Source organism: Numida meleagris, chromosome 1, assembly GCF_002078875.1.
Source record: "Numida meleagris isolate 19003 breed g44 Domestic line chromosome 1, NumMel1.0, whole genome shotgun sequence".
In the NCBI taxonomy this organism is placed as follows: Eukaryota; Metazoa; Chordata; class Aves; order Galliformes; family Numididae; genus Numida; species Numida meleagris.
In genome coordinates, this window is record NC_034409.1 from 181235715 (window position 1) to 181247847 (window position 12133).

At 40.0% G+C, this 12133-nt stretch overlaps 1 protein-coding gene across 2 annotated transcripts in view; it reads right to left on the reverse strand.

Annotated features, from left to right (window-relative positions):
• ARHGAP42 (Rho GTPase activating protein 42) overlaps positions 1 to 12133 on the reverse strand; it is a 165600-nt gene that overhangs the window by 86944 nt on the left and 66523 nt on the right. The window lies entirely within an intron of this gene.

Consider the following 12133-nt stretch of genomic DNA (forward strand, 5'->3'; position numbering starts at 1 on the left):
GGCACCTTTCAGTACAGAAAGGACACTGAGGTGCTGGAGCAGGTCCAAAAAAGGGCAACAAGGCTTGTGAAGGGCTTGGAGAATATGCCCTACGAAGAGAGACTAAAGAAACTGGGGCTGTTTAGTCTGGGGAAGAGGAGGCTGCGGGGAGACCTTATTGCTCTCTTCAAATACCTGAAAGGTGATTGCAGTGAGAGCGGGGCTGGTCTCTTCTCACTGGTGACAGGTGACAGGACAAGGGGAAATGGCCTCAATGGCCAGTTGCACCAGGGGAGGTTTAAGTTGGATAAACTTCTTTCCAGAAAGGGTTGTTAAGGCTGCCCAGGGAGGTGGTTGAGTCACCATCCCTGAATGTGTTTAAAAGCCATTTGGATGTGGTGCTCGGGGACATGATTTAGTGGTAGGTTGTTAAGAGTTAGGGTAGTATGGTTAGGTTGCGGTTGAACATGATGATCTTGAAGGTCCTTTCCAATCTGAGCAACTCTATGATGCTGTGATTCTATCTTAACATTATTGTCATATCTAATAGCAAGGTCTTACACAAGCAGAGGATAGGTTCCTAACAGAAAAAGTATTTAACAGTACTATACGGAGAGTGGTCGGTTACTTCAAACATTTTATGATTACTTTTCTTAATGAATTCTTCATCTCTTCAAGAACAGCAACCACAACAGACTATATTTAATGACCAGACTCTGATTTTAAACATTCCTCAGTGAATGACAGGACACACAGAGAGGAACACATTCTTAGATGAGAATAACTGTACCATAAAGTTATGCCAAAAACCTTCACATACATCTCAACAGTCCTCTCTGAATTTATCACTGTAGGCAAAGGAGACTGAAGTTGGCTACAAAACTTCCATGTATTAGATGATTTTTTTAAAGATGGAAAAAATGGTGTTTCGTCTTATCTAGGATAAAGTCTGCTTTGTGTTCATATAATACTTCTTCCTAATGCTATTTCCTTTTAACTATCTTGCTCACTCAATGCGTTCGTTGCTCACGATGCCTCTGGAGGGAAAAGCTAAATACTCATTCCATCTGTTTCAAATTCCACCTTTGCGAATTTGCAGTATGCTTAAACATCTTTGTTACCTTAAAAAATATTTGAAGAGAAAATATCATGATACTTAAAGTCCCAGAATTGTTGTTATTTTACAGTAATTAAGTTTTAATGTCTGTATACCAATCTGTTTCAGTCATAAACACACGACTCTCTAATATTGACACATCACTAACACTTGAAGCACAACTTTAAACACCACCAAGAAGAACCTGCTCAATTACTACTGTTTTTATGTGGGCCAAAAATAGCATTTTTTGTAATCAGCTTCTACTAGAGGCATCAGTCTTTGACAAACCGTACTAGCAGCTGAGGACAGGTTGATAGCTGAGGCTCAGGCTGCCCTGCTGAGCCGGGGCTGAGCAGCAGATGCACATTATCCATCACCCCAACAAGCAGTAAGTCAGGGGCTACAAACCTGCCATGTACCCAGCAAGAATGCTGCTTCTGGTAACACGCAGTGGCAATGAGATGTCTTGTACATTTTATTGGCAGCCCTAAAAATTATTTACACCATATAATGTCATCTGCATGCAGAAAGTAGATTTGCTCTCTGAGGGGCACTCCATCCCTGCCTCTCACAAGCATTCTAAATTGCTGAAATGAAATTCCTATAAATGCTTACATTTATTCTATTTTACCTCTTCAAGAAGCACAAAATAATGCTTGAAAAAAATGGATGACTGAAAACAGTCATATTCGTTATACATATATGTGTATAAATAAAAACTTATATATAAAAATTTCCGAAAATTCTTCATTTTATTGTCACTTTCAAAAGAATACTAGATTTAATTTCTTTTCAGACAGTTAAAGTGAAGAGACAGGTTAAACAGCTCAAACATTTGACCCAAAGAAGGTAAAATCATATCTTCTTGCTACCATCAGTTTCAACAGTATTTTATGAACTGAAAGTACAATACGAAAAGGAGACAGTGCTAACTTTAAAAGCATCTTTAACAATCTACTGCAGACTTTGAAATATATTTGCTCTTATAAAAATTATACTATATCACAAATTCACATTTAAAACATTTTAAAATAACATAACAAAACGTATGCTTTCAGCCATTATTAACTACAACTCATATAAATATGAATGAAAATAACCTTCAAGAAAGGCAACAAACTAAATTTTACAAGATAAACAGGGAAATGGGCAGATGAAAAATCTTTCTTACAAAGGATAAGGTAAAATGTGGTCACCTTCTGTTTACAGCCCAGCGGTACAGCAAACAAAGGGCTGCTTGACAGAAAACAGCATTTGATGAGATTTCTATAAAATAAAACCGAGATTGCATAGCAATATATAATGCTCTCAAGAAAGTGAATACTAGAGTTTGGTATTAAGAAGAAAAATCCAGCTGGCTTATTAAAGAACACGACTAATTTTACGATGATTAAGAAACGCATAGCAGTTACATGCGCTAAACTGAAGGAAATCAGATCTTACACTTCAAAGTGTTTGCAGAGTGAGCACATCACTCCTCTCACTCACAGACGCACACTGGCAAAGGAATCCTATGCTTGCTGAAGCAGTCTCCATGAGAACCATCTGTGTACAAAAGGAGCCTAAATACATTCAGAGAAGTTATGCTTTATAACATAGTTGAAGTGATCGGGGAAAAAAAGGCAGAAATGAATGTAATATGAAAATCATTCACTTCAAAATTCAGCTTGTTCCCTATATCCCTTTTTCTTATATTTCTCCCCTTCTCTCTTTGTAACCTGAATATAAATAGTAAAAAAGGAAGCTCTTCTCTTCTCATGCGTCAAGTCTCTATTCAAATGGCAAATACTATCCCAAGTATTACTCGGGCATGCTGTTAATTAGGCTTCATGAGGAAATTAGGACGTAAAGAGAGGCACTGAGGAATTGCCCAGACATGGGATTTAACAATACTGTTACTGCTCTCCCACAGTAACTTTTAACAAAGTTGACTTCATCCCTCTCGCAGTACGCCCTGCCAAGAAACAGATTTGAATAAAGGGCTCTCATTAGTAATAAAAGCTTGGAGAATGGAAGTGCTACTTGAACTTTACATTGCCAAAGGGTGCACAGCTACCGGCACTTTGCTGATTGCCAGGAAGGCTAAGCAAGCCAGCCCCAGAGCCAGACCATCCCTGAGTCGGCTGCTGCTCCTGCTTCAGGAACAGCAACAAAGATGCAGCTCCAAACACTGATATGAAAGCTTAGGATATCAACTTCCTCCAGCACTGCACATCCACAGTGGTTATCCAGACATGTTTGGCTCAGATGGGAATGCCTTGAGAAGGAATTCTGCAGTAAGTATTCATGCTTAAACTCTTTCTTTTATCTGCTTCCTTTTAGTTTTTGCGTAAAAAGGTATTCTTACGGTATTGTTGTGTCTTGAGCCTAGTGGTTATGGCCAGGAAAACATCTGGGAGTAATTCAGGGTTGCTCACAAATCTCCCTGCTGATATTTTGAGGACTACTATCTTTGTAATGGCGTTTGACTACTGACACTGACCCAGTCTGGAAAAGAAGCAAGTCCTATCTACCTAAAGGAAGATGTGGATCAACAGAATTGTACACTTTGTTCCTGTAATAATATCCTTATTAAGTTCTCTTTAATTCAGGTTCTTGGGCCACTGCTGTACACGTACAACTGGGCACCTAAATCCATTTTAGGAAATGTTCACAATAGCGTGGTTTGAGGAATTCAGTCTAAACCAGGACAAGCTACAAACCTGTCCACAACAGGCAACAATCTTTAACAGCTGGAGGGTTCATAACACCACAGGCTTCCCTTCCTGTAACTTACAGAACTACTATTGTGTCCTAAAGGCAAAGATTCCAAACATTCAAAAATAAGACTGAACCCAGGACAAGTTATCTCATTATGAAAATACCAAACATGCCTGGAGAGTGCATACAGAGGGACAGCAATCATTCCTTCAGCTCAGCTCAAAGAGTTAGCTTCAGGAATATAAAGGGTGAGATGTTCAAACCTGTCTAGGATGTGCTGATCCACTGGAAAACTTCACATGAACACTATTAAGAATCTTTTTATTGTACCTACAATTAAATTTGATTTAAATTTTATTGTACCTGACAATTAAGATCTTACAAAGCACTGGAGAGCCTCATCTTCAGCTCGTTCAGAAATAAAATGTGAAAAGGCATGAACTGGTTCTTCCCAACTTCCTTGATGTTGCGTTTCGTACAAATTGACTCACCATAACACAACACTGGCCATTACCACCACAACACCCTTTATGAATTTTAAGTTACAGAAGCTACTGGCCAACAAGTTAAAAATTAAAGGGAAAAAAAAACACAACTAAATTCTGCCGTGTAATTAATTGTAAGAGTCCACTAGAGGACAATATACTGGTTCAAGTTTGCTGCACACATTTGGGGCTGTAGCTTTGTATTCCCCATGCTTTCATTCTACTCCTTTCAGGATGTTCCATTGATTCTCTTCCTAAAAAACTTTTCAGTTAACCAGGAACGTGCATGCCACCTACTCCTTCATTGTACAAAAAGATATTGTTCTGTGTGTGTCCTACATTCCTTTTCTTCCTTCAGTAGGCAAGAGCGTAGTGTGTTTGTTACTGCGCTCACTTACTGCAAGAAGCTTTGCCCACCTCCCTACCAAGGGAGCTTCCGCTCTCCTCTCTCTTTCTTCATCTTGCTTCTTATTTCTATCTGCAGAATTATTTCTAACCTTCTACATAAGTGAGATCAATTTATAGGTTGTTGAAGAATGCTTTTATCAGTGAAAAATTACAAAGATGTCTGAAGCATTTTCTCCTATTGGCTTTTTGTTTTTCCAACAGAACTATAAATTTCTGTCCCTCAACAAAATGAACACTGCCTGGCATTAAAGAAAAACAAACAAACAAACAAACAAAGCTTGCTTTCATCCTCCTGAAAATATTTAGCAGACAGAAATAAATCAGCAACAGATAAAGTCAGGGTAGGTGGATAAGCATCTGGTGAAAAATACCGTTTCTGTTTATGGCTTACTCTATGGCTTGTCCCAGTGAAATTTGTGAAAGACAAAGTAATCACAAGCACAACCACAATGAAGGAAAAACAGCTCCACTGTGTACTTGCAAGTTTGGGTATTTATCTTTTTATCACTACCTCTAATACAAACAGTCCACATCTCTTGACTAGGCTGAGAGTTCAAACCATAAAGAAAGCAAAACTTGAGAATGCCATTTCAGAAAACCAGAGGAAAGAAAAATTTTCTGTTTTTTCTTCCCCTTATGGCTTTCAAAACAAACAAAAAAATCCTCAGCTTGAATGTTTACATTGCATATTATAATGGGAGAAGTGACTATATAAACACAAGAAATAGCATAATTGGAGCACCAAACTAAATAAGAAAAATAGACTCGTAATTCATATATACCTATGCTTCACAATATTTTTAATAGTAAATTATTCTACTGAGGACACTTGGTAAGTGCAGTTGTTTCACTATGTTAAAAATATCCTTCACCTCTTAAATGTATCTCAAGAAAAGTTATTTTTTCCACATGAATAAAAACCAAAACCAAAACCCCACAAACCTTCTTGTACCAGAGGATAAATTTCTAATTTAAGAAATGTAGGAATGTCTGTTTTAGTGTAGGAGTTGTGGTGGGTTTTCTTTGTTTGTTTGTTATTTTAATTATTATTTTTACTTTATTCTAAATTCAAATCATTAATGGTTTCATGAATTATATGATTAAGATAAACCTTTGCAAATAAGCAACAAGATTTACTTTACAAGGTTCCCACTTCAGACCTTCCCAGTCACTTTCATGCTGGCTGTTAGAGCTAGGTAAATGTCACCCCAAATAAGTTCTGCATGGTTATTTTGTCTCTCTGCTTTTCCAAGTCCTGATCTGTAAATGCTGTTTTCTTCACTGCGCAGATGTCAACAAAACTTCTCCAGAGTTCAGCAAATGCACACTAGCCAGACTCCTTGTGAGGTCCATTACTATGTAAAGGGAAAGCTGGAAATCAATAAAAGAACAAATAAACACTATCCTAAGCAAGAACTTTCTGACTTACTATGAAAAGTAAAAACAACGTTTTCTAATTACCACACATTATCCCTTAAGGGATACCGAGCTGTCAGACTCAGCACAGCATTTATTTTAAAAGTTTGTCAGAAATCCGGAAGCTGACTTTTCATATGCTTATGTGAAAAGTGTACAGTATTCTCCGCTCGTTATCATTACAGACACCTTTGAAATAATGTAGTAAACAATTCATGACATTCTGATTAACTGTCATTCAGGCTAAGAAAGATCTATGTTCACTACATCAACAATAGAAAGTACTCACTCTTCTTCTATATTACATTTTGCACTGGGCTCAGCCTCATTTTGTGCCTTAGACACTTCTGTTTTCCTTGGCACAGCATTTCACAATGTAGTTCATCCTGAGGAAGTTTTCCTGACATTCAGCGTAAATTCTCTCTCAATTTCTTCCTGTCAGATGACTGCCTCTTCTTAGCCAGATGATGTAAGCAGTGCACATACATTCCACACAGAGAAACAACAGTTGTACTCATCAAGTGCAAAAGAAGTTAACATTCCCTCTTTTCAGGAATTAATGCAGAAAAATGCAAAAGAGACCATTTGAAAAGCGTTGTATCAGCTCACTGTTTTCTGAAAATCCTTATGTATGAGGATAAATACACAAACAGAAGTAGGCAAATTATGCATATATTATCTATATACATGTTCAGTTATCCCCAGCTTTTTGAACAATTCAAATGGCCAGTGTTTACAGAAGTCATGTTTAATTTAGAATTATATAGAATATATTATATAGAATTATTTAAATTATATATTTATTTAGAATTTATATGTATATAAACCTTTATCTGTTTGCAGTGAACCTGAGTCAAAAGTTAGAAAGCTGTTTTCATCTTGAAGAATAGCTATGAAGATCTCCAAGGTCTCTGCAGTCCCTCTGGGCAGCCTGTGCCAGCACTCTGTCATCTGCACAGCACAGAAATGCTTCCTGGTGTTCAGAAGGAACCTCCTGTGTTCCAGTTTGTGCCCATTGCCTCTTGTCCCGACACTGGGCACTACTGACTAGAGCAGGGCTCCATCCTCTTTACATCCTCTCTTCAGGCATTTATGGACATTGATGAAATCCCCTTAAGACTCCTCTTCTCCAGTCCCAGCTCTCTCAGCCTCTCCTCACAGGAGAAATGCTCCAATCCCCTCATCCCTTGGCCTTGTGCAGGACTTATTAATATTTATAAATACATAAAGAGTGAGTGCCAGAAGGATGGAGCCAGGCTCTTCTCAGTGACATCCAATGGTAGGACAAGGGGCAATGGGTGCATGCTGGAACACAGAAGGTTCCACATAAATACAAGAATAAACTTCTTCACTGTAAGGGAAACAGAGCACGGGAACAGGCTGCCCAGAGAGGTTGTGGGGTCTCCTTCTCCGGAGACACTGAAAACCCGCCTGGACATGTTCCTGGGTGACCTAAACTAGGTGTTGTTGCTCCAGCAGGGGGATCGGACTAGATGATCTTTTGAAGTTCTTTCCAATCCCTGACATTCCGTGATTCTGTGACTCACTCCAGTATGTCCAAGTCTCCCTAATACCTGCAGGGCCCAGAACTTGACTCATCACTCTAGCTGTGGCTTCATTAATACTCAGTAGGGAAGAAAGCATTAGACTTCTAGTTGCTAACATAAGAAGCTTTAAAGATGATTTGGAAAATGGACCTTGTAAATTACAGCAGATAGTCCAATTACGTTATCACAGTATACTAAGATGCTACTTTTAAGAGAGACCATATTCCTAGAATTGATTATCCCATAATAGCTTCTGTTACTTTCGGGATGTTATACTAGACTTAGCTTTTCTTCAACCGTGTTGCAAATGTAACTTTTGTTACGTGTTAAAGACCATAATAACATTATGTTCTCAATTATTTTATGAAAAAAAAAATAAGATGTGGAGGCTTTGCTCCTTTTTGTGATAATTACAGACTCATAGAATCACCAAGGTTGGAAGATCCAAGATCACCTAGTCCAACCGTTCACCTATCAGCAATATTTCCCCACTAAACCACATGCCTTGCTACAACATCTAAACCTTTCTTGAATACCTCCAGGGATGGTGACTCCACCACCTCCCTGGGCAGCCGGTTCCAGCACCTAACCACTCGCTCAAAGAACTATTTCCTAATGTCCAACCTGAATCTCCCCCGGTGTAACTTGAGGCCATTCCCTCTAGTCCTATCACTAGTTACACAGAAGAAGAGGCCAACACCCACCTTGTCAAAACATCCTTTCAGTTAGCTGTAAAGAGCTACAAGGTCTCCCCTGGGCCTCCTCCTCTCCAGACTAAACAATCTCAGTTCTTTCAGCCACTCCCCACAGGACTTGTGCTTCAGATCCCTCACAGCTTTGCTGCCCTTCTCTGGACATGCTCCAGGGCCTCAATGTCCTTCCCGTTGTAAGGGACCCAAAACTGGACACAGTACCTGAGGTACGGCCTCACCAGAGCTGAGTACAGGGGGACAATCACCCTCCTGCTCCTGCTAGCTGCACTATTTCTGATACAAGCCAGGATGCCATTGGCCTTCTTGGCCACCTGGGCACACTGCTGGCTCAAATTCAGCTGAATGTCAACCAACACCCCCAGGTCCATTTCCTCCACACAGTCTTCCAGCCACTCTGCCCCAAGCCTGTAGCACTGCCTGGGGTTGCTGTCACCAAAGCGCAGGACTCAGCACTTGGTCTTGTTGAACCTCATCGCTGGCCTCAGCCCAGAGATCCAGCCTGTTCAGATCCCTCTGAAGGGCCTTCCTACTCTCAGGCAGACTGATATCTCCTCCCACCTTGGTGTCATCTACAAACTTACTGAGGGTGCACTCAATTCCCTCATCCAAGTCATTACTAAAGATATTAAACAGAACAAGTTCCAGCACCACCCCCTGGGAAATACCACTCATGACCGATCGCCAGCTGAATTTAACTCCATCACCAGTCTCTGGGCTCCACCCTCCAACCAGTTCTTTACCCAGCAAAGAGTGTACCTGCCCAAGCCATGGGCCGCCAGCTTCTCCACAAGAATACTGTGGGAGACAGAGTCAAAGGTTTTGCTGAACTCTAGGTAAACTACATCAACAGCCTTTTCCTCATTCGCCACCAGGCAGGTCACTCGATCACAGAAGGAGATCAGGTTGGATCAGGACCTGCCTTTTGGGAATCTATGCTGGCTGGGCCTGTTCCATACATGTTGTGTGATCTTACTCAAGATGATCTGTTCCACAACCTTCTCTGGCACCGAGGTCAGGCTGACAGGCCATTATCATAATAAATATTATTTTTGGATTGTCATTTTGGAAACAGGTACCTTAGAAAAAAAACTCTCCTTGAGGAGATGAAGAATGAAATGAAACGAAATCAATTTCATGAGGCCCATGAAATTAATTTCTGAGTAGCAGTTCCCCCTTACTGGAAGCCTCACCAGGATCTTATAGAAAGTTACCACTACTATTGCTCAAAATACAAAATCAGTGAACCTGTATATATACTTTGTAAATACCTGCCAATCCACAGATAGTCCAGAGCTCAGATATTAGAAGTGGGTTCTGTCTTTCGAGATACTTTGAATATTCAAAGAGCTTTAAGTGAAATTTGTGTTTATTACAAGATCATTTCTCAAACACAGTGAGGGAAAAAAGTTTAGACAAAGAAAAGCTCTCATGCATCTTGCCTCTCATACTGAGAAATGCAGAGTAACATTCAAGTGACTCTGCCAAAAAAAAAAAAAAATACTGAAATCCAACCAGCCAAAATCTGGGATGCCTTGAAAGTGAGAGCAGCAAACCATCCTGATGGTTTTAAGCACCCAAGTATTTTCAGCACAGGGACACCAGCCTTTATGTTTGCCATAGGAATATCTCACCGTTGGTATATTGCTTGTCCCTCCAACACTCTCCTTGAATAATACTTCCTTTTGGCAACTAGAGATGAAGAATCTGGTTGTGTCATCCCTAAGGTGGCACAAAAACATAGACACTTGGTATATTCAGACCAAGTTAAAAAACATCATATCTGTAGATAAGTGGTGGGCACGGGGTCCAGGCAAGTAGAATAACAGAACCACAGAATGGCTCAAGTTGGAAGGAACATTAAAGATTATTAAGCTCCAACCCTCTGCTGCAGGCAGGGTTGCCAACCACTAGATCAGGCTGCCCAGAGCTGCAACCAATCCGGCCTTGAACACCTCCAGGGGTTGGGCATCCATCCCTGTAAGTAGGCAGCAGTTTATGAGGCATCATTTAACACCTGACTGCTGCTCCAAGAGAGGCTGAGAATTGATACAGCAGCTACATGGAGTTGTGCTGTTGGTGTAGCTGGCACTGCAGTCATGATCTGACCAATCTGTCCTGCCGTCCTGTATGAAAAAGAATTTTCACCTTCTCACGTACCGTGGGTCACCATGGGTAAATGGGTCAATTCCAGTAACAGTAAAAGTGGAGTTAAAAGCTCCTAACCTTCACCACCTAGGAATCACTTTGTGTTATACAGCACAGCTGCTGTAAAATAAAATGCTGAGATAGTCAGCGTGGTGGTTGAATGCTTTGCCTTTGTGCTGTGCCTGCTTCCTGACCTAATCAACATAAATGAACCTCTAAAATCATTGTCCAAAAAAAAAAAAAAAAAAAGCTGAGGAAACTCATTACTCTAAGATCCGAATGCAATTGGAAGTTGTATTTTGTTTTAACAAGTATTCATGAATGAACACGTCCAGGCATAAAGCCAAAGTCAGCCACAGTGTTTGTAATGGTCCTATGCCCAGGAACCCTTAACTCCCAGCTTGTAAGCATGTATTCTCTCAGGAAACAAAAAGCACGTGTAAGAACATATAAGGTATTTTCAAGGGAAAAGTAGGTTAGCTACAGATTTGAACAATTCAGAGATAAATGAACTTTTATATGTGCTTAATCCCTGGAAAATATTTTGCTATGTTCATGCTATTGAAAGCACTACCTCATTCTGCATACCTCACCCTCCTGTACCCAACAGAAATTTCAAGAGCAGACTAGAAAAGTACAATGTAGCTGCTAAAGGCAATTCCTTCCAACCACAGGGGAAGGTCATGATTTTCCTTAAAAAGAGGTGTAACGATAAAGAAACCAAAAGAAAAAAAAATCTATAAGGTTATAGATAATTTTAAATTGATTTCATACAATGAAATACAACTGCATATGTATAAAGGTTTACTGACAGCTGAGGTTATTCAAGTCTCAAAGCTGCTCAGGAGTTATTTAAGCTTCAAATGCTGAACAGTTATAATTTAGAAGGTTCTGCCAATTGTCTGTGGTGAAAGTTTAAAATAAGTGAAATGGGAACAGGATGCAGGATTATGAAAGACGTGCAGGAAATGGGATAGCACTTACTGTGACAAGACACTTAGAGCAAAAGGGCTAGAAACAGTTCCGTTCTTTGTTTATTTCTGCTCATATAGGAATGTGACTAATAGCAGAAACCAATGTAGAAAGCTCTCATTTAACTTGTAAAGAGATGCCAGCATAGTGTGAGAGCCAGCTCAGAGTGAGAGAAAGGTGTAGCATGCTCTGTATTTAAAGGCAGTTTAAAGATCAGGTATCCAAAGAAACAGAACTCACCACTTTTTTAATCTTTAAGGCTATAGGAGGCTGTAGCTGCAGCCTTATCACTGGAAACCTTCCACGTGTACTGCTGTGATCTCTTTTAACCACTAGAAAAACAACTTCTTCCCTTGACCACAGCTAGGTGTATCAGAAGGGCTGCAATGAACGCTGCACAGAGAGCTAGACTACTGGCATTGATTTCGGTGGTCATGCTAACTTAAGCAGGATTTGCTGATGCTGCATTGCTTATTTAAGCTCTCTTTGACTTCTCCTTTGCCCTCCCTTGTGATGCTGAAACAGTTTTTGGCAATGTGGCTGAAAAACAACCAGTGAAAAGTTTTGTTTTGTTTTGCTCTCTGCCAGGTCATTCTTCTGGAGTGGGTGCATAAACTGGCACAGCTGCTGGGGGAGTAAACAAAACTGTTCACCACTTTCAGTCTTAAT